At 39.6% G+C, this 24,496-nt stretch overlaps 1 protein-coding gene across 3 annotated transcripts in view; it reads right to left on the reverse strand.

The window, feature by feature from the left end:
* STXBP6 (syntaxin binding protein 6) overlaps positions 1-24,052 on the reverse strand; it is a 128,425-nt gene extending 104,373 nt beyond the window's left edge. For 2 of the 3 annotated variants that reach the window (XR_011739372.1, XM_065839815.2), the window contains exon 1: positions 23,739-23,888. The gene's annotated coding sequence lies outside the window, so the exon portion shown is untranslated. Of the gene's footprint in view, positions 1-23,738 lie in introns of all 3 variants that reach the window. The other variant, XM_065839817.2, reaches the window with a different exon arrangement.
* Positions 24,053-24,496: the final 444 nt, after the last annotated feature.

Consider the following 24,496-nt stretch of genomic DNA (forward strand, 5'->3'; position numbering starts at 1 on the left):
GGCGGCCATGTGCAAGTGTAAAAAGAAACTAAGTTTTACTGACTTCACAATATATTTTTTCTTTCTGGAAAGCACAGTCAAAACCCTTAATTCTTCTGGTGATCTCACTGCACAGAGACCAGCACAGTTCCCAAGCACATGACTCATTCCAATCCCAGCAAAAAAACTGCTGGGGAGACAGATGTTTTGTTTATGATGACTTAATTTCTTCAGCATGTCTTGCTCATTAAAAAAAAAAAAATCAGGCCTCACTCTGTATGCAAAAGATAAAGCGTAACAGTCATGCTCCTGCCTTACTCTCTTCTAAGTACTACTGTGTTAAAACTGAAATGGCAGCAGATGTTGCCAACACTTGAACAACTTATTTAGGAAAAATAAAATATTGTCTTGCTGATATAGATTTAACTTCCCAGTTATGAACAGTAAAAATGTATAACTTCTAAATATTCTGTGTCTGGCTTTAAATTTACTTCCATAGGTTTTATGTAGCAAAACCTATTATTATTTGTTTCTCGTAACAGAAAATTGAATCGAGGTCCAAGTCCAATTTATTAACAGATAATGAAAATTAATAACTTTCAGCATTGTTCAGTTTGACAAACCTCAAAACAGTAGAATGTTTTCATTTAGATGGGTCTATTTACAAATTTTTTAACTCTCTCAGTACACACCTGAATAACATCAGTAGACTTATGCTAACTTAAGAGCAGTAACCAATACATTATGTGTGCTTCTTCCTTGTAAATAAAATACTTTTTGTCTATCCCTAAAACACACAGAATGCCCATATCAACTAGTTCAGAGATAAATTTACTTATGACGCACACTCATGTCCTCCTCCCAGATCCTCTCTCATCACCATACCCTCCTTTGCACATGGCCGATTGTTTTTTAACATAATACTTCCTCCTTATCCAGTTTATTTGTTCCAGTACTCTGAAATGTATCTAATTTGCATCTCCATAAAGAAAATCTGGCATTTCAAAACATTAATGGAAGCTAAGAACCCATACCTTAGTGAAATCCATGGAACTGGAAACCATCTCCAAACACATTGTCAGAAATTCCTCACTTCAAATTATTTTATTTATGCTCAAAAACATTACATTTCGCTTGCATTTAAGGGGATCTCTGGTCTTTATTCAATGCCCTAGATACTCTTCAACACTGTAGAAGAAAGATCTTTCTCACAGCTTTCACACCAAATTCAAGAAGAGACGTATCCATGCAGCTGAAACATTCATCTGCAAAAACACTACAACAATTAACCAACAAATGTATGCAGTTATTCATCTGAGCTACAGATGTAGCCCAAACTCAGACTAATCTGAGAAACAGTAACTTGAGCTGGTGATGTCAGAGGTTAGTACCACTGTATGATGCATGTAACTAGTTCCTCAGTAAACTGTATGCTTATTTTGATATGGAAAATACAACCCAAAAAACCCACTATAATCACCTCCTTACCATCCTTGATTTTCTACTTTTGCAGCAAAGCAATCAACATGTGACTGCTAAATTCAGGTCTGTCAAAAGTATTGTCATCTATCTGACAAAGATACAGAAGTACAGAACATAACAGCTAGAGATCAGTTATATGTCTGTGGTCAATACACCAACACGGCCATTACCTGGTCAACGCCTGATAACCAGAGAACTAGTGTGTTTGGAAAAGTGATTTTGTTACATTCCCACTGCATTCTTCTCAATAAATTTGAGATTAATCTAGTTTCAGAGCTATGAAAAACAATATTAGAATTATCCCACTTTTTGTCTACCTTCTACTTGAAATAATGTTTCTCCTAAATGGTTGTGGTACACCAAAGAAAATACTCACAAAACCATTTGCTTTAGATAGCACACAAATATATAGCTCTACATAAATAAAGGAAATTAGTAGTGCTAAGAGCAAAAAACAGGTCTTACTATGACACAAAGTAAAATTAGCATGGAAGAAACTCTCAGACTTGTTGCCATAAACCAGATGATCTTTGGCACATCAATTACATGAAAAAAATTCTTCACATAGAAATTTTTATTTAGCACAAAGGAGAAAAAAAAGACATAGAGAATAGAATAGAGGAAGTAATCCTCTTATCTTAGCCAAGGTTTAATGTAGACTACAATTCTGCAAGAAGATATCTGCAAACAAGCGATGACAAGCTGTTATTTCCATAACAATCTGACCAAAAAAAGAAAATTGTACATTGAAAGTATCAGCAGGGCTACACGAGTAGAAATATTACAATTGTACAGCATCTTTTATTGTTATAGAAAATAAATTTACAATAAGCATGTCAAAGAAATCGCTAGTCACATTTTTAAAAAGCCAAGTTTCATGGTGTCAAAAAAGATTGCTGATCTATTCATGACCTTTCTGTGCTAGAAAATATCCTCAAGTCCAGCCTTCTGCATGTGACAACTACCAGTGCTTCTGCTATGTTTTACTCTTTTCTTGAAAATAAAAAACCAACAAAAAACAAACAAACCACACACCCGCTCATATTTAAGTAAGCATTTTAAACTGTTCTATTTGGTATTTTAATTTCATAGCTAAAACCTTGTATAGGCCTTATGGACTTACTGGTCTTGCCTAGTCCCCTTGCGACTCCCCCCAACCCTGCCCGCAGCTCAGGACCCCACGTCAGCCCCAGCGCTGTCAGTACCTGCCCCAATGACTCTACAGCAGGGCTGGTCGCCAGCTCACCAAGCTGGGCCCACCAGCAGGCCCACGTCCCAACCCAGCCTCAGCCCATCCCTACAGCCCTGTCTGACCACAGATCGCCTCAGTGGGCCTGATCCTACCCCCCACCTCCCAGTGAGCTGATGTCCTGGCCTGGCCTCAGCTTGTCCTCATCCCTAGAGAGGTGCCCAATGCTCCAGGCTAGGGCTGGGGGCCAGCCCTGGCCACAAGCCCCAGCTGGACAGCTTTAACCAATGTGAGAAACAAAAGAGCAAATCTAAACCATCAGCACATCAAAACATGAGAACAACAACAGCTTGAGTACTACGCAACAAGTAGGATCCAAACCCCACACTGACTTATGCCTTTTGCTATCATGGTTATTCCAAGTCTCATTGTGACAAGGAAAGGAAAAACAAAGGAATCAAGCAAACAAAATTGATTTTTACTTGCTTCCAGAAGGTTTTAAGTAATGGACTACAGATCATGAGACTACCATGGAAGCTACCAGTAAAGCACAGTCAACCCATGAGAGCAAAGAAGCAAGAAGAAAACAGAAACACCTAACCGCTGCTTGCACACAGTAATATCTCTGATTCAGCAGCAATAGCCAGCCTGAGCTATTTTTCTTTTTCAAATAAAAGGTAATTATGCCAGAGACTGCCCAGCACAACAGCAGGATGGAAGACAGCATGCATCTGAAAGCTGTACCACAGAATGGAAAACTTAGTGCTTATTTGTGGTTAGCAAGGGCAGCAAGGACTTCAGAACTGCAGATGGAGATCTTCAGAGGGAGCACCGCAAAACTGCTGCAGAATGACAGCAGCAGCCTGATTTTACTTTGACCTAGAAAGGCTACACCATCTCCCTTAGTCACCATGTCTCTTGTAGGCAAGCCTTAGCACACAGAGCCAAAGTGACTAATGACATTCTTCAAAACACTCACCTGCATCACAAGAACATACTTAGTCCTCCTGTCAAACTCTGAGCTGAGATTTATTACAAAAAAAAAAAACCAACAAACAACTATAGAAGCAATTCTAGTCTAATAAGAGCACATTAAAAAATTGGTTCAGTGACACTGGCAAGAAATCTAAATTAGACAGGAGGCAAATGACCTGCCAAGCCTTGCTAGCTTTCCCACTCTAAGTCAAGATGACAAGACAATCAGTTCAACAACAGTACAATAAATAGAGAGCCCAACACATTGTACTGGTGTCAATAAAAAGTCCTTCCTAATCAAACACAATAGTTCATGCATAATAGAAGTAACTGCTCAGACTGCAACTAGTCTGTACCAATATTTATCAACATTTTGGGAGCATAGTCCCATTGTAGTGACAAGATAAACAGAGCAGGCCAGAAAGGAGAATTATTCACAAAATGGTCTTGTCCCATGGTTCAATATAGTTCCCCTTCCATATGGGTCAGCAACGGGCAGTCTTCCAAATGTAAGGGACACTCTAGTCCATAAACTTGAAGAAGTTAAAAATGAAATAAATTCTTGGACCTATAGGCATGCCTTAACAGAAAGAAAAAAAAAAAGGTTCAAACATCAAACATCCAGCATTGATACTGTGTAAGTGAAACAGTGAAATCAACATTTTAAATCAGATTTTTGTTCAATTTATGCAGTTATTCAGAAAGAGTTAAAACCGTTTCACAGATCACTAGTACATGTAACTGTCGATAAGAAATTAGCTACAAACCTTAACAGTTTAATTAATGCTACCTCTCAAAATGCTGGCTATATGTAAGAGACAGCAACTTCTCCCTAAGAAATCTTGAGGTCATATTTCATAATAAATCTCAACAAATTTCAAAGGTTTCCTTATTTCTCACAGGTTTTTTCTTCCAATTTGGTCAGTGGATGTATGAAATTAAGAGCCTAACTGCCCATTGTAAACAAGCACTGTTAGACCCACTTACTGATAAACTCATTCTTCTCAGTTTTCTGTGTTGCATAAGGAAGCAACGTTTTGAGATCTGCAACATAAATAAACTATTGCCAAGCAAACCACCAGTTAAGAACTACTGATAGCAGAACACCAAAAACAACGCAACAACTGATTTCTAGGGGTAGGACTAGAGAGTTGGGAAGTGTTGATAATTAAAGAAGTTTAATTCACACTGAAAGTCAGAAAATAGATCTGGAAGGCATTTTAAAAGATCCAGTCCCTCCCAGGGACAGCTTCAGCACACACAGTTGATATTTCTCTAAGCAGTTTATAATGCCACCCCAAGGTAATATCCTTCTAGAGGTGGTTTGTTTTCCCCAGGGAGATGAAATCTGGAAAAGCCATTCGTAAGTCTGTCTAAATGAAAGGAAACCCATCATTTCATGTATATGAGATATATATATATATTAAAAAAAAAAAAAAACACAAACCAAAACACACACACAAAGGAAACAAGCTATTCCTTGGCTTAATTTCCTTTAATTCTGCTTCCTACTAATGTCATCTATGCCACTCAACCCTCAGATGCTTGTGGATAATAGTTCAAACTCAAACACTGCCAAAATGCATAGGTATCTTAAAAAATAGTAATAAAATAGCAATCCAAGTGTGTAAAACCAGAAACTATTGTCGTGTTGACGTAAAAAAAAAATAGTGTGAACAGCATTCAAAGAAATACAGATCTCAATCTTCCAAACCCAAATTTAAAACAGAGGAAAATTTAAGAGTTTTCTATTTAGTACCTGATAAACCTGTCATCTAGCATTTGACAGATCAGAACGTTGGACATCTGTCTGTCCAAAAGTCAACCATTTATTTGTACCAGTTTCAGTACATGCAGCTCATGTTTGACAGATACATGTCACGTTTGCACCACACCTAATTACATCATTCTGCCAAACATTCCTCCATTACATGAGCTTTCTGCATCACACACCCGGGTTCATGCCCATGCTTGTGACACGTAGGCATGAGGTAACTGCAGTGCTTATGCATAGGATAAAGGTATGCAACAGACTCACTGGTCACGTGCACCCCTGCTAGAATAGCTCAGCAATTTAGCAGCAAGCAGTGGATGGTATGCTGTGCAAACTATAAATGGCAATGCTGACAAGTGTTCTAAGACAGGCTCCTTTCCGGCTGCTCAAGAGATACCACAAATCCATTAAAAGCAGTACAAGGGGATTAATGCAATCCACAAGCAACTGGACAAAATCTCTCAGTGTCTATTTAAAAGTGGATTTGAGAACTGTCATTTATACTGAAATTGTCATTTTCACTTAACTAAAAATCCACAATGAAAGCCATCAAGCATCGAAAAGGAACAGGAGACCAGAGAGATGGTTAGAGCATCATCATAAAGAGAGGTGAGGTGAAGCATTAAATGAATCCAGTCACTCTCCAGTGACAGAATGAAATGAAAAAACTAAAATTCCAATTCCTTATGGTTATTAATTTCTTCAAACACAAATTATGTGCATTCCTTCAGTTACTAAGTTTCTGCCCTGCAGCATGTTCCAGACAGAAACAGACAGTGTTCCTTCTTTTCCAAAACAAGACTTAGACTGAACAAAATTTGTGGAATGATGAAATGTGCTTACTAAGCACTGCCAAAAGAGAAACAGCCATGTAATATTCCATATAACTTACTGGATATGTAAATTAGTTACCTTGAAGAACAGCAAAGAAAATTCAATATAAAGCATCCTTACATTGTAGGAAAAACTAAGGTGCTGGTTACCACCTTTTAGCACAATCACACAAAACAAAAAGGTCATCTGTGAGCAGAGAACACACCTCTTCCTTTAAGCCAAAGAAGCAAAAGATATTATGAACTTCACAGATGGACAGTAACATTTTACGGTAATAAGTGGTTTAATAATACAAAGTGCTCCAAAATCCACCTCCACACCATGCCCCCTGAAAACAAAAAAAAGGAAAACTTTAAAGTAATTAGTGGTAATTCTGTTCCAAGTAAAAAGATGCAAACTGAAAACATACTGAAATAAAGCACTAGCTTTGGAAGTTTCCATTCATACTCAGTACCTTTCTCGTGTCCCATGTAAGTTTCCCTCTTCCCATTTTTATTCTGAGACAGCATTTCCACATATGATGCCAGAGGAGTTAATATGGGTTAGCATGGTTTGTCTCCTGTATACTCATGCTGTTAAACCAACAAGAAAAGAAAAAAAGAAAACCCATATGCAAAGGTCAGATTTCCAAGCTGTTCTCACTTGTTCATAGTGACATTATGGATATGGGAAGATTCCCCTTACTCACCTGCTCTGTTTCAAAATAGTCTTTCTTTCATTACCTTCAAAAGCTTGTCTTGCTAAAATTAGAAATATCTAGTAAAATCGCTGTGGCCACTGGTGGAAAAAGACAGGCAAATGGACCTTTTTCAGTTACTATGAAAGCAGGATATGGAAAATAATGCAGAAAAAATAATCCTTCCTGTAAAGTACCTACTAATAAAGTCTAGAATTTAGAGTAGCTCATAATCTGCATTAAGTAACCAGCACTGGCATTATGCAAGCTTCAGTATGACATCAATGCTCTTGTTTTAAAATGTAAACAATCATGAACTCAAATCACTAAACAGGATTGATGCCTACTGACTTGTAGATTAAAAAGAAAAATGCTTGCAATGAAGCATTTGGTTGCCTTAAGAGACTGCATTTCTAGAGATCCATTTCCTGGCAATCTCAGTGTTGCACACATTAAGATCTCAAAAAAATCATCTTGTATGAGAGAAACCACCACCTCCACCTCTGATAGAATAAAAAAAAAAAAAAATCATGCAACTAACTTTATCAATATAGTTCCTGGCAAACACTAGAATTATGACTGTCTCTTAGAAGTTACTGCAATGTTTCTTTTTATTATGCAGTTTAAGAAAAAAGTTTGTTGCCATGCTAAATCAGCAGCAACACTCTTTGTCTTTTAACATTATTATAACAATCCAGACACAAAGGAAAATACTGTTTTTTTTCCACCACAGCACTGCATTCTGTTCAACACCTCTACTCCAACTCAGCTGAGCTGTAACCCCTACCCTGTGCGTACTGTTTGGATATACTTTTAAGGAACACTTTGAGCAACTAAAATGCCCAAATTGCATTTTACAACCACAACACAAAAAAAGAAGAAATAAAGATCTTAGCGGACACAGGAGATCAAATTCCCCCATTTCTGGATCTTCAGTACATAACTGAAGTGGAGAGGGAGGGACAGCACTATGCAGATCATACAGAAGAAAAGGAATTAGGAGCAAAGCATTGGAGCTGAATGCCACCCCCTTGGAACATTACCCGATCTGATCCACACAAGTCTGCATTTACTGGCTTTTTGGGTATGCTCCCTGAAGGAGAAAAGGTAACAGAGAAGTGACCAACTGTCACGTTTGACATAACTTCACTTGCAAAAAACTTCTTAAACTAACCAGATCCTTAAGCCTATTTCTTCCAATTCAAATATATTAGTAGACTGCATTTTTTAATACTTTGTAAGAGAAGAACCATAAATCCATCTTGTTTGAAAATCAGTGTTTGATGAGAGCAATCTAGGGCAGTTTTACAGTTTTGATAAATGCCCTCATTGCTATTACTCAGCAACACACTTGCAACAATAACAGTAGTTACCTTTATTTAAGGAGAGGGGACAGGGGGAAAATCTATAACACTGCAATTACACACAACTGAAGTTGGTGGCACAATCCGGATATAACTTCAAAACATGAACAGAAGGGATCTAGGTGAGACAGAGAACAGAGAGCTCATGTGAAACCAACACCTGCAACCTCTTCAAGTTACCTGAGTTTCACAAACTTATGTGGTTCTACCTCTTCAGGGGCTTTTAAATCAACACCACAGTATACTTGAAATCAACAGGCTATTCTGGCTGCTACTGCTGTCCTCAGTGACGATGAAATCAGACAAATTTCACCTTCCCTCCAAACCTATGTAATTTGGTTTTCGTTCTCATATTTGTCAACACTCAGATTATGAGTAGACTTCAGCCCTACTCCCTGACTAAACCATTAGTCTGCCAGCAGATTGCAGGATTTTTTCATGCAACACTCTCAAAACCAGTCAGCATGGACTATGAAGCTCTTACAGGAAGGCTGCTCAATTCTCTCCTCCCTTGCACTACAAAGACAAGACTAGCTATGTTTCACATGCAGAAAGAACTAGGTCCTTCAAACACCACCAGGCTTTCTCTGCCTTTTTAGGAGGACTCAACATTCTCGGGATCTTATTTTGCAGTCAAGCAGACAGCTTGTACAGCTGTGTTCACACTGAGATGTGCTATCTGTGTACCAGCATATTAGGTGCCTTATAAGACTACCTTGATACCTGTAAGACTGCCTAAAATAAAGGAGAAGAGTTTGCTGAGTATGTATGCAGCATTCCTTTAAGCATTTGCAAATATGTAAACCACTTCAAGGTATTTGACACCCAGTAAGCCCAAGGTACAAACACCTGAGAAAAGCACACATGGGAACTTAAAATTGCTACTCATCTTATAATTGCCACAAGTTCCTGCTCTCCTGCTCTAAAAGCAGATAGCCTTGTTAAATAAACTACCTAAATCAGATTCAAGATCAAACCCAAATGTTTACTGTCCTTTTGTTGTCTTTGCTGCTATACAATAGAATTATTTATTTCTCTGATGCCTTTTCACAACTGCCGTAAGAACAATTCAGATCTAGTATTTTCTCGTACGCATCTCTAGACTTCACCAGAAACACAATTCTCTCCTCTGTTCATTTCTGAAAGGAAAGAAAAATGGCTTAACTCAGGGGTTTTGAGCCTTGCTATGATACAGTGGGAAAGGCACAGCTGTGAGAGTGTATGTTGAAGTCAAAAGGGAAGTACTTTTAAACAGCTTTTCATCAACTAGAAGCTTGTCCTAGAATTGTTAAATCTCATTCAGATTACTGTTATTAATATTCTTCTGTGATCAGTACTCTTCACTGCATTCTACACCTTGTTAAACATCAAAGTTTTGTACATTTTTGCTGATAGCTTAACACTTTTCCTTCCTTAAAGTCTTCTGCTTTTAATACTAAATTTCCAAACTAATCATGCTGTAAACAGAGTAGGCATCCTGCTGCAACTACCATCTTTTCAACCATTCATAGCCTAGTGAAGTTTGTTGGAGGGAACAGGAGATAAAAGGCAATCCAGGTGCATGACACCACGATAAGAATTATGAGAAGTAAAATTGAGAAGGAGGAAAGAAGAGAAGGAAAGGCGGTCTTATTAATTTTCATGTGAAGACAAGTGTGTAACACGGACAGATTTACAAGAAAATAGAAGTTTCTTCCTTCAAGAGGAAGAAAACCCATAAATGTGCTGCATTCAATGGCAAGCCACGATCCTGTATATAGTATCTTTAAAGTTAATGATGATCTGTGCTCATTAAGTTCAACAACTAGAGAAATCCCTGAGAGAGATCTTCAGGACAGGTAGTTAAAGCCTCACAGATAATTCTTTATATTTAACCACTCTTCCAGTAGCTCTCCCAGTATGCAGGGAGGACTCAGCCATGCATTTTATCCTAGATAGTATCACTAATACATTAAACACAATATAAAAAAAAAAAAAAAAAAGAAATCCAACCAAATGAAAAATTATCCATATCCCACAAAGCCAATAAGGAAGACTCATTCAATTTTGCACATATCTGCTTTGCAAATAATTTTCATAATTTTTGCTCTGGCAAGGATCAGTTATGTTAATCATCACAACGCTAACTTTCTGATATTTGAATATGGCAAGTTGTAGTCATTAAAACAGACTTCCTGGTTTACAGAATTCTTCCATCTTCATCAACACTTCAGGTCAAAGCAGGACCCACATTCCTCACTGCAGTTTCACAACTGATTCTCAAGACATAGCAAAAAACAAACAAACAAACAACAACAAAATCACAAAACACACCACACAAAACACACACCAGAAACTTGAAGTTCTGAATTCAAGCCTTGGCAAGTATTTTTTTTTTTTTTTTTTTTCGGTGTTACAAATAGTCTTTATGTGCAATGCAGGTACACAGTATGTATTTGAGAAGTGATGCTGAGCCAAAATATAAACTGACTATACCCAGCACAAAAGGTACAATTATGTCACTGATGAATCTCAACACATACAGATAGGCAGAAAAGTTTCAAAAAAACCAAGAGAACCACTGAACACCACCATTAAAAGGGTCTAATGACACACTGGATACATGACATAACTATGTATGCTTTCTTCTGGTCATTCTCTGCTACAATACCTGAACTTAGCTTTCCACAAGTTCAGATATTTTCATTAAAATTCCAACAGTGCCAAATGCTTTTAAAAAGTGGGATTCTATCAGGGCTGCAATACTTAAAAATCTTTATTATTCCTGTTTGTATGTTAGAAAGCTTTCAAAGAATGAAAACCAGAGTCAACTAAACTTTCAAAGTTAATCTCCCAAACCACTCTGGAGGTGGGGGGGGGAATTCTTAGGATTTTTTCTTTAAAAAACAAAAACAAAAAACACCCTCCATTTGTCTGAAAGAAAAAAAAAAAAAACACACACACACAAACAAACAAAACCCAAAACAAGCATTTCATTTGCAGAGTATACATGTCTTAAGGGCTACAGGATCTACTACTATTTGAAGCCTTCTTCAAGATTTCCTACAGGAAGTTTGCAAGGATGGGCAACTCTGGAAAAATCAGCATCTATAATGCAAGAGCCATGAGTGCAGACACACAGCATGGTACAAATATTGTTCTCACAACTTTTTAAAAGGCTTTCATTTTTGTAATAATACCAGTTTGTCAAAAGATAAATCATATGAGAGCTGCTTCTAAATGCACAAGAGATTTTTGAGATTGAGAAGGACCGAGTTAAGTGCGTTCTGTGCTTCTAGCTACCATGCCTAGTGATGTTTCATTCTTCCTTCCAAGACCAATTTTTATGTCCATCTGCACAGCCAGTGAAAAAGTAAGATGTTTTTTAAGTTAGGATGATATTATAAAAATGAGGGTATAGCCCTAACAGTCAGATGCATATTTTGAATTCTTTGCAACTCATTATTTTCAGTTGCTCATTTATATACCTGAGACTATTTACTTATTGTAGGAAGGAAAAATTTCATAAAAAACAAAAACAGAATTAAAATATTTCTACCCGGTATCAAGCAAGGGTCTACTCTTAATAAACCTTCCAAAAATCTTCCAAGAACTGCTTTTTGCCTCAACTGTCCATTCAGTCCAAAGACAGAAGAATTAGTATTTATTCTATCAACACAGCAGACTGATCAATAAATCATCTACCAGGTTCTAGATTGTCAATCCAAATGTAATAGTGCTCAGATGACTTCCACTCTAAGGTCTTCTGTGTGCTGGTGGTATTAAAATGAAGCTTCACAAACAGATCATTGGTTTTATTGAGCTCCATACTCTATAAGACTATATTTTTACAGATATCTGAAGTTAAAACAACTCAAATTTGACTGAAGTCCCACATTTCAAATTAATATCAATCATTAAACAAACAAAAAAGCAGCACATTATGGACATGCAGAGATACAAGTTCACCTCTGAAAAAGCAGAGGTCTCAGATATAGATAAATATCTAATTAACAAATTACATTCTAAAGTTAATCCCTAATATTTTTAAAGCACAATAGAAAATTCAGTATTATGAGAGTACCAGTATTTGAAGTGCTCAAACTTTTTAGAACAAGGAAAAACACCAACTAGAAGAGAAAGCAACCCTTTAACATACTCTATCATCTTGTTATACAGATAATCCTAAACTGAAATCAATTGCTCCTTTCAATGAAAGACTAAAAGATAACTAAGACATCTATTTCTCTTGCCTTTGAATGTACACTGGTCCAATTTTAAGCTTAATTACGTACAGAATAGTCTCCACAGTATTAAAATATATATTAGACTTGCCATCACCCTACTCTGAGGCAGCAAGTACACACCACCTCAAATCTGTCTTTTACTTATTTTAAGTGACCCTTCAGTGCTGGCACAGCATTGCCTTTTTTTACTCCACTATAGCATAAGGAGAAACCAAATGGTTACCTGCCTAATATAATTCCAGGGCCCTCCCTCCATTCAGCTCTTCTATCCACACTTTTTACAGCGTTTCATTTTCAGATTTCCTGGAACAAAGTATCCAGTTCTGCTAATTTAAAAGCGTTTATTCCTGACAGCTATTATTTACACAACGTGTGTGAAGTATTTCACGTCCTCCTGTCACATAGAGTAACAACATAACTGGAAAGACCCAGAAAATACCATAGTGGCATTTACAGAATGCTTATCTTTTATCCTTTATCAGCAGTAACTTCATTGTTTTGTTTAAAGTACGCAACCCTCACAAGAACAAACTTTGTGAAAGGGAAGGAAAAAATGACAAGTAGAGAGAAAAGGGAGCTAGAAAGGAAATGTCATTTTACTCTCCCCAAAACATACCTTGTTTTCAAGATAACCTGGAAAAATCTGATTATTTATGAGGAAAGCGGAGAACTAACCTACCAGTGAAGGAAAGCAGTCTCTAGTCAATTTTTTTTTGTCCAAAGATGCAGAAGCTCATGTTTAAGGTGAGGCATGACAGTGAAATATACACCTACTAAGTCCTTTAAGTCATCCCAAGGGACTGCTAAATACAGTTTGAAACAGAGCAGCCTGGTGATTAAAGACACATACAAAGAATGACAAGAAAACGAGAAATGCTGAAAGAATTGGCAAAATTACAAATGCAGAAAAAAATAAAGAGTGAGATCAGACAGAGTAACACACAGCTGAGACCAGGTCACAGGGATAACCCTTGTCTGAGGAGGACAGCGGAACCAGTGCTACCAGTTCATTAATCAGAGGAACATCTCCAACAGCTTCCACACCTCAGTGTGAAGAAGGCTACTTGGTGCACCTGCCTTGTTTCAGTGGCACTGAGGTCTCATCTCCTCCCATCTCAGACATGTTTACAGGGGGACTGCTGCACTTTCTGCAAGTCCCATAATCTCTCTTTTCAATTTCCAGAAGAGTTAATTCAGAACAAGTTATTATTACACATTATATCATACTTTGGGTTCTGCTTTTCCAGTCCCTGGTACCTGTACTGCATTGCCTCCTCTCCCCACCACCTCCCCGCACAGGGTAGCTCACTGAACAAAATTAATAGGATTTTTCTCTACTACCAGCAAAATTATATGTTTTCCCCCCTTTCAGAAGAAGAAGGTTCCCTTTCAAAGCCATAACAGACATAAATTGTCACCTCTATGTCATACCATCTCTATGGAAGGTGTTGGGGGGGAGTTGGAAACACTGAAACAATAAAGGCAAAAATGAATATGAGCACTCACATCAAAGCTGAGCATGTCTTGAAGTTCAGATAAGCCTATGTTGTAAGAACACAAAATAAATCCACATAGTGTAAGGAACATACAGAAAAGTAACCCTGGATTTACAGCTTCGACACTAGCAGGAAGTGAGCCAATGCACTCATTTAACTCTGGCTACCAAACCTGTCCACCCAGACACCTTCACATGGGTGGCTTCTGTTGCTCCACCTGTGAAATTTCATTTCCTTCTGGTGCAGAAACAGGGTACATGCACAAACTATGTCAGACTACTGAGCAAGACACAACATACACACAAAGAGGTAGAAAATGTAATAGCGCATATATGTCAATGTCTATTTTACTCTAGAAACCTAAGTAACTGGTTTTTTACGAACTAGAAAGGAGAAGTTTGTGTTACCAACTGGGCAAGATTCCCAATGGCATAAATCCACAAATTCAAATACCAAGGGACTCGAAATGCACACTGAGTTGATTTCAAGTCTTTTACTGAACTGCTTAATGATAAAGTCTGATACAGTGGCCATCTACGAAAATGGAAACAGAAAGATGCATTATTATCACAGTTTTACCACTAAATTATAATATGACTGTAAGCAACTCACTTAAGGTCACTTACTTCAGCAGCAAATGATGGTTCAGCCCACCCAGCTCACAAGCATGTGGGAGAGCTCAGCACCTGGTCAGCACTTGTGGGACCCCAGGTGCTGGGTGCTGCTGAACAGCAGGTCAGTGCCGCAGGGCTACAGGTCTGTGTTCCTCAGCCCCATCGCTGCCCAAGAGAGAGCTGGAAGGAAGCCTCACCGAGCACTCACCGCCACACCTGGGGTACCATCAAAGACAACCAATTCCTTCATTTTCCCAGGAGCCAAATGGAATATGAAGAACAAATTCCAAACCGTACACAGTTAGCTTTTGAATTAATAACAAGACTACTTTCACACACACAAACCAGTCAATATTTAAAGCTACTCCAAGGTTTCAGATAAATAGTCTGAAAACAGCAGATACTACCATTTGAAACAAGCATCTTGACTATATGCTGCTTCACAAGCTTCTATAGGGGACACCATGAAATAAACAAGTGTCTGATACCACTGGAAATTTCTGAGTTTTATTTACCCAAATAACCAGAAAAGTCAGTCAGCTCCCTAATAAACTAGTGACAGGGAAGAGGAAGCAGAGTTCCAAACATGTTATCACTTCTCTAATAGAGATGCGGCAGCACTGTTACTGCACTCTGAGGACAACAGAATCAAGCCTTGCCTCAGACTGGACCTGCACACTCTCATGCATAACTACTTATCTCTATAAAAATAATTAATCAGAAGATCTATACATAAGTAACTAGAAGTAGGATTGGATCCACAAACATCTGGAACTATGAAAAAGGAATTTACAAGGCCCATAATAAGCACTTATTCTCTCACTCCGAAACATTACTGTCTCTTTTGCAAGAATAACCTCCACAAAAAAAAAGGCAGTTTTATTTTACATGACATTACTAACTCCAATATGTGGTTAAGATGCACAATTCTTATATTTAAAAAAAAAGCTACCAAAGTATTTTAACTGCATACTTCTTGTCCCCTAAATTGAAACATTGTCTAGTAATTGAACAGAACTTGAAACTAGACATCTTTTCTGTAATTCTTCTAAGGATCTGAAGTTGCCCAATACATAGCTCACATCTACTAGATTCCTTAACCAAGGTATAGGCATTTCAATTTCTTATTCCTTTAAGGGCTTCTGTCAGATAAGCGCTTTAAGTGAAAAGATTATATTGGGCACACAGGTTTTACTTTTAAGATGTTAAATATCACATTTGAGATCCCATCAAGCTATTAAAAATACAGGTCCCACCTTCATCCTGAGAAACTTCACAGATCACCGAGTTCTGTCACCTTCAAAAAGCTTTCTCAAGAGACACCCCCATGCAACTGATCCCCTGGGCTGGGGACAAGAACCCTCCACAGCTCAGCATTACCTTGGTAAATTGGGTCATGCAGGGATGCTGACATGCTAAGATGTGTAAATGGGATACAACCCAACAGACAGAGCTAGCATCACCTAACACCATCTAGCCACAAAACAGTATTGCCTTATTTCCAACTCATTTAAAAGCTATTTGCATTTATGCTTTCTAATACTGCTCACTGAAGTAATGCCATTACTATTTCATGAAACATCACAATGCTCTGGTTAACGCCCTCAAGGCTTCCAACTCCTTCCACTGACTAGACAGGAAACGCTGACACCTGAGGTCAGGGGATGATCAGGTGCCTGAAGCAGACAGTGTAACCTCACTGGAGCCAAGGCAAGACCTGACATAAGAAACTCTAGATTTAAGCACAGATTGAACCACAATTTGTATCTAACTGAAGGTTAATTAACAGTTTTGTAAAATACAACCAGCCACCATAAGAAAAATCCTTGATCTTAGATCTGGGTATTTCAATAAGAGATTTTATACCCTAACTATAGTCTTAGCACCTGAGAAACATTTGTCACCTGGTCCCATAGTTTTAGTCACATAGTCATATGTGACTAAAAACATATGTCACATAGTCCCATAATAAAAACATTAAAGGAATGTCTGATACCTACCCAAATACATAGGAGATAGAAAAGTAAAGCAATTCCATGGGACAAAGCATGTTTACCTGCTCTGTTCAAGTCCCAGTGAAGTCAACTACAACCCTGCCTTTAATTTCCATTAAGCCAGAATCTTCAAAAAACACACTTTTCATTAATTTTGGTATGCAGATTTCAGGCCCTGGTAAACTGAAAGTGATTTGAATACCCTACCTTAAAGCAACTTCAGTCTGTCAACATAACATAGTCAAACTACACAGTTTGTCATGCAGAAAAATTATTTTAAAAAAATGTAAATATGCAGTCTTGGCTGCATTTTTCAAATACCAATCTTAGTACACTACCAGCGATGTGGGAAGTATCCAGCACTTCATGCACTGGTGAATCATTCCTTGCTCTTCTACACAGTGACTTCTGAACAGCTGCAAATGCATATAGGCTACAGTAAAATTCATGTTTTGAAAAATTAAATGAACAATTGACACATCAATTGTTTTAAGTTGGAATTTTATTAAAACCAGTCAAGAATAATCCTTTCCCAAATAACGTACTGAAAGTGTGTTTATACTGAAACTGAACTTCTGTACTGATAAAGACCAAAATAAATAGTTTGGGCACAATTTTACATTTTTCAGATCTAGTAACTAAGAACTCCATTCCCTCTGCCTAGAAACTGAATCATCCTTCTACCATTTCTAATACAGTATGGATTGTTAATGCAACCTGCCAACAGGAGAGCAAAGCACTAAGGTAAGAAGCCACAGGTAAACAGGAAAAAAGTAACATCAACATTTCTCAAACATGCCTATGGAAGACTGAAAAGTCCCAATTAAGATGGCTCAGAAAAAAATATAAGTTAGGAAAATTTCAGGTCTAGAAATCAAGAACTCTATTCCACCTGTGAATGCCTCCCTGACCTCACTCACATGTCAGCTTAAAATAAAATAAATAGGAAAGAACAAAACAAAGTCTCCGAAGTTTTATATTCTGCCTTAACTGGTGAACATCTGAATTTACAAGCAGCAGTTTCCCTTCTATATCTTCCAAAACAAACAAACCAAAAAAAGCTAATCTTAACATAGTTTTTTTCTAAAGAGACAAGTACAATAAATCTGCAAAAAAGTACCTTCAGAGGTCCCATCCAGCCTCAGCTGTTCTGTGATGTTTTTTGTTTGTTTGGGCTTTTTTTGTACTTTTAAGTCAGATTGTTTTCTTCATGCAATCACTTTTGTAGACATATAGATTTTAAAATGACAAAATTAAGTCGTGACTTCTAAGTTTAAACACCTATCTCTAAACCTGTGTTTAAGAGACCAGGCGTAGCTGAATGGAAGTTCTTTTGCTGGTCTTTCCCAGAGGACAGATACATAGTAACACCAGACACTTTTTTTGTCTCTTTGCATCTTGTAACTTGCATTCAGTGAAGGGAAGTGGCAAAGGCTACAGCTACATGGCCCAGCTGCTGTAGTTGCACATCAGCAAGGAACTGACGGCCACCAGGAAGCCAGTAAGAAGGCACTTGGCATTGCCAGGCACAAGTGAAGCACATCTCTGCGCAGCAATCCCTTCGTGAGCACATGCTGCCTAAAAGACTAATGGCCCACTCTTACAGAATAGCAAAGTGTATGCTGTCAAAGAGTAGAGGTGTTTTCAATCTACAATGAACACACTGTCACTCCACAAAACCAGCTGAAGTGTTTATCCAGAAGTAACAAACATGATAACATACTAGGCATTAACTTCTGGACAAATCAGAACATTTGGACACTTCATTACAGTGTCAGGAAGCTGCCATACAAGCTAAAAAAAAAAAAAAAAAAAACAAAAAACAAACAACTAACAGGAACTCATTCTAACAGAGTAATACTAATCTGTCAATAATTGACCATATTATTTCTTTGTATATATGACTAACAATCATGACTTGAGCATTGTGCCTCCTTTAAATGAAGAAAGCTGATATGCTCAGGAACAGCCCAGAAAAGCAAGCAATTCAAGAGGAAGTTTGTGAACATCCTAGAACTTCTATTAATTACCAAGTGGGAGTTTCCAAGTGTGGATTGCATATGGCCAAGTGTTTGTTCTTCCCCTCCTCCAAAATACACCAGTAAGTGGGAAGGTAGAAATGGAACTGAAACACTTTCCAATTTTGCACTTCAACAGTCCTGAAAAAAATTGTAAGCAAACTTCGAGAATTACAGTTCTGGTTCTGTGAGCAAGCAATTGCAAGATACCAGACAGTGTTTTATAAAATAGCCTTCATGCATAGCACAGAACTGCCTGTGCAATGGAGACCCAAAACCAAAGTGCATATATAACAAGCTTGTTGGCCAGCACAGTTCTGAAGAAGAAATTATAAGTATTTATAAGGTACTTTTTGCAGATGAATTGCAGTCAAGTACCAAATTCTATAAAAGTTACACTAGTGATCTTACATTACAGTGATGCTTGAAGCAAAAGGAATTGTTTCCACAGCAGTACAATTTTATTCATGATTTAACCAGGTTTACTTTGCTTCAGTTTAACTGAAGTAGGAGTAAGTTAACTTTTTCAATTGAAATCTAATTCCAAGGAAGTTTATTACTTATTACTGATATGGGTTTAACTGAACTGGTTTACACAGAGACAAGACAAACTGAACCTATTCAGGAACCTGTTTCGCAACGTCCCTCCTATCTCATTTGAGGTTTTCCCCTATTATTAATAAATCTGGCTGTAACTACACCACCTGAGTTTTATGCTACTTGGAAACTTTACAGATCTAAAAATCACATGCAATCTCTAAGAAAAGCTAATGAATGGAAAGCATCTGGAGTTTGCCATACAAGATAGTCAAGGGGCAGTGGAGAAAAAGACCCTTGAGCTGGTACTGCTTTCACGTCTACTGCGAGACTAGAACCAAGCTCAAAGGGCAAGAAAGAAGTTTAGTTTCAGTGTTGGACTTTAATCCACATCCGCTTATGACAGTAAAACTTCTGATAACTCACGTTCATAACCATTGGTAAGAATTCTGCACAGCTGAGCAATCTTAAATGCTCATAACACTCCTGTTTTATTAAGGAAATGAAAATGTTATAGATCAGACGTCCAGATTTTTTTCCCTTGGAGGTACTGATGCTGCATTACCACTAACTGCGATCTGCACATAAACACCCGAAGCTCACAACATTAAACACACACTTGTATAAAAACCTAAATCTTTCAAGCATCAGAAATCCAACATAAGTCCCATCTCATAAATAACACAGTCTACCCCTACAGGAACATTATGGTCCAAACTGCTCCCGGGCCTGCAGCATTCCACCACAGCTGGGAATCTTTGACAACGCTATCTGCCAAAGAAAAATTATGAAAGGGAAAGTAGGTACACATAATATTCTTGAGCTAACCTGCAGTCACACAATCCCTTTTGCAAAGGAATTAGTATCATTTATATTTATGACAAAAGAGCCTCACAGCACTGTCTGTGTTAGAGGCCTCAGGTACAGAGGATCTCTGCTTAAACTTTAGGTGGAAAAAACCTTAGTGTTCAACTATGAGCTCTAGAGTGTCACAATGAGCAACACATGCCAAAAGTCAACTTGGCCTCCAACAAATGCATACTGGAAAAAGCAAATAGACCACCAGAAAAAGATTTTCTGGGATGGACGGAGGGCACTGGCAGTTTTGAAAGTATTTGAATACAATGATTCTGTAAAATGGCCTGGTGTCTTTCCTCCCCTCGAGTACTCAGTGAGAACATTACAAGACTTCATTTCTGCTATATATAGCCTCAGAAACGCATTTGCTCCCTGAGAAAGCATCATTCATTTCTTTGATATGAGGTTACTCAGAAGGAAGAAAAAAATGAAAAAAAAGAGCAGCAAGATGCAATGTCCTTCCCCCTGCCCCCTAAAACCAGAGTTGCCCCCTTCACATCCAAGTATAAATGTTCCATGGCATCATTTGGGCAGGAAAAGCAACAGTCCCTTCTCTTGGTAACATATTTCTTGTTTTGAATTGTTGTGGTTAGTTTGCTCTCCTCTTCAAGTTTAAGACATTTGTCTGGGATACAAAAAAAAAAAAAATTGTTTAGTTGTTCCCGGTTAAAGATTTGTGTAACAAGAAATGCTACACAAGAAGCAATCAGATAATGTTTATTAGCACTGATAAGATCCTACGTTTACTGTTGTTTGTGTGTCCTGACTCAGAACAACAAGAAGTAGTCAAACCAAAAGCCTAAATTTTAACACGTTTCTATACAGTTAACACAGCACTGCCTGCTGCAGTCTTATCCCAAGCATATAATGAACCCACTAGCATATCTGGCTACAATACAAATTAATGCCAAGATTTTTTAATTCATTCATTTTTCAAATTTCCAACGTCACTAGAGACTGCCAATCAAGGACTAAGCAAATCAAGTGTTCTCTTCAAGGGCCTGATTTGTCTCTGTACACACATTAGCTATAGAATTCCTGTTTGGTTGAAAACAAGAGGAATCAATTTGTCTTACCATCATGTTATCCAAACATAGGCTTCCAAAACTGTAATTAAAACACTTTTGTACAACCTTGGCAATGTTAACTTACCAGCTGTACACTGGAAGGGAACATTAAGTTACAAAGGAACAAAAAAGAAAGAACAAACAAATGCAGTATTATTTGGACAGCATACCTCCCCTCAAAACAGACTAACAGCTACTATTTTCCAGAGTCAGCATTTCACAGAATTTTATTCATAAAACACAAGTCATCCTATCCCATATAATTTTTAAAACTGCATTTTTTTAATAAAAAGGTATTTTAAAGTTCTCTAAAATGTATGCCTCATTCCACTACCAGAACAAACAACAGAAGTATCTATTGATTAATTCATCTTATTTAAGAAGTAAACTTCAAGTATGAGTAGTCTGAAGTAGTGCAATGAAAAAAAATGCTACTGATGGGGGGGGGGGGGAGAACCAAACACAAAACCACCTTCATTCTAGGGATTTTATAAATACCTTATTTTTATATTAGTCTCACTGTCTAAAAAAATCACACATGCACACAAGAGTGAGGTGACATGAATACATGCCTGGAAGAAAAAAAAACACAAACAACACACATAAAATATTTCTCTTTCTGCTTTCTAGAGTACATGTTACTGTGCCATCGTCACACTTTCCTGACTTCAGATGTTCAGATCCAGACCATGTCTAGAGGCACACTAAGAAACATGAAGATAAATGAAATGGAGATGAGAGATCAACATCTGTGGGTGAAAATAACCTCAGTTCCCACAGCAAATACACAGGGGTAAACCATCACTTACTTTGCACAGCACAATTCTTCACAGACTTACTTCCACCTGGAAATCCCTTTACCTGGGGAAGCTATCACAAAATGGTGATTGGGCTATCTCCCAAAAATTGCACTTTCATTCCTCTCTGAAAATGTCACAGTATTTTTTTTCTTCATGGATTTATCTTGGTGCATCTTTAAAGGTGTTCTCCAACTTTTGAGACATATTCTTAAAGTCAGGAGTACGCACACAATAAATTAGTGTGGCATGGCTACCCCATAACTGCATTGCCCCAGGTAGAAAGGCCCTAAAACATTTCACTGAAAGAGACCTTTTCCAAGTAATTTATCAAGCAAACTACCATCAACCCCACAGGGGACCATCCTTCCTAGGAGCAAGAAAGTGTAAAATTTTATTTCACAGAGGCTGTGAAAAAAACTCCCAACTCACCATCATGATTATTCACAGTCATAAACTACCCCAAGTACTTCTTTTGTGCTTGTTACATCAAAACCCACCACATTTGGAGTTTTTAAGGTCTCATTAAAATAGCTAACTACATTTACAGAAAAATTCAGGAATCAAAAGGTCCTTGGAAACTACAAACGTGGAAAAAAAACTTATGACTTGCTAATTCAGTGCATTACCAGCAAAGTACAACTTCCCTGTCCTTTGCCTATTCCTCTCTTATAACAGAAACAGCGGGTCAGAGATCTCCTCTACAGCTAGATACTGCAGCTTTGATTAGATATCATAACCAAAAGAGAATCAAGATACCATATTGGCAACTTCCAGTATTTCAGGGTGGAAACGGGTAAGGTCCTGCCCACCTCGGTAACAGTTAAGCACAAAGAGATGAGAGATGACTCCCATCACACAAGCAATGACTCTTAAAACTCTTAAGAGAGGTGTGATGGGTCTGCGGAGCCCGTTGAAGCAAGGAAAAGCTGTAACACTTGTTCTGACTTACAAAAGGAAAACAGCCAAGCTGAACACATCCTAAGAGACAGCTTGTATTTAGAGAACGAAAGAAGGATTTGCAAAGTGATGTAACTCCTAAAACATAAACTCCCCTGAGAGGGCAAAATAAAATGAAAAAAGAGTAATATATTTCTCTAAACAATGGTGAATATTTCCTTGAACTTCAGGCTTCAGTAGCACCAGTGCAACACGAGAGGATAAACAAGACAGATGTTCTAAGTTTTACTTTTCCATTAGCAAAGCTCGTTCAAACAAAAGGCAGGGAAGGCTGCGGCGGCCGTTTCACTGGACTGTCAAGGTTACCCCTAAAACACTGTGTTGGAAGGAGACCAGTAAATCTGCTTAACGTTTGCTGCCCGGAGAATCCTTCCAGGAGGAACGACCGCTGCCGGGCTGCACCAGCGGCTCCCGGTGGGGCACGGGCTTTCGGGCCACTGTCAGAGCAAAGCCTCCAGCCCGGGGTGACTGCAGGGCCGGGACCCACCCCGCCGCTCCGGTAAGGAGGGCTGCGCTGCGCTGCGCTGCCAGATCCACCACTCGCCCCAACCCAGCCGCCCGGTGGACGGCACTCCGCGGCCGCGGAGCTCCGCGGGTTCCAGCAGCGGCCGCCCCCGCCCGCCCGGGAACAGCCGCCTCCCCTCGAGGGCACAGACCGGGCTGCCTCGGCCCGGCACCTCCAGGGCGCACACGGCGCTCCCAGCACTGGGGTCGAAGCGACGGACGCCGCTGTGGAGTTAATCGTTAACCCGCTGCCCCGGAGAGCTCCTCCCTCGGGCGCCGTGGCAGCCGACAGCCCCAACGGGTCGGGAGCGGCGGCACGACCGCCGAGGGAGCCAGTGAGCCTAGCTCCCCCGCCCACTACACACAGCACGGGGGCTGCCGCCCCTGGACTCACCTTCCCACCGGTCCGGCTTCCCTCCTCGCCACAGCGGTGCGCGGAGCGCCGCGCTGTGCCGTGCTGTGTCCCGCGGCGGCGTCCGCCGCGCTGCCAGCGCCGAGGCGTGAGGGCGGGACCACGTGCGCCGGCTGCACCAATCAGGGTCACCCGCGGGCCGCCCCCCGCCACCGTCCCGGGCCTCCCGCGAAGCGGCAGCGGCGGGGTGGGTGCGGGAGGGAGCGGCTGGTGAGAAGCGGTGGCAGCGGGGGCAGGAAGCTGGTTTGAGAGGCGGGAAGAAATAAGCGCGCTGGGACGGGAGTTTGGGATCGCTGTGGGGGAGGGAACAAAGCAACATCAAACACTGCTGAGTGCGGGCTGGGTGCCGCTTCGGCGCCCGCGGGGCCGATGCGTAGCCGGACTGGCTGGGGGGCAGCACTGCACCGCGTGCGCACAGAACGGCGGCGGCCGGGGGAGGCCCCGGGGTGGATCCGCGCTGCCGGAGCGGGCGCTGGGCGGGCGGAGGCGCCCAGTGCTTGAGTTAAAGGAGTTTAGGCGGGCAAACCTCCAACGTTAATTTCTCAAGCGTCCTGTGAGCTCTCTTAGGAGTTTTGCAGCGCTGAATGTGTTGAGGAACACAGCAACACCGTGTTACAGAGCCCGGTCTGGCTCTTCTAAATGGCTCGTAGAGAAAACAGTGTTAAAGCACGGCTGGAGAGAGCCTCGGGCCCCTCAGGTGTGGGGATGGCTGGCGAAGCCCACAGTGAGCATGGCAGGCG

The sequence above is a fragment of the Patagioenas fasciata genome, chromosome 5 (assembly GCF_037038585.1).
Source record: "Patagioenas fasciata isolate bPatFas1 chromosome 5, bPatFas1.hap1, whole genome shotgun sequence".
Classification (NCBI taxonomy): domain Eukaryota; kingdom Metazoa; phylum Chordata; class Aves; order Columbiformes; family Columbidae; genus Patagioenas; species Patagioenas fasciata.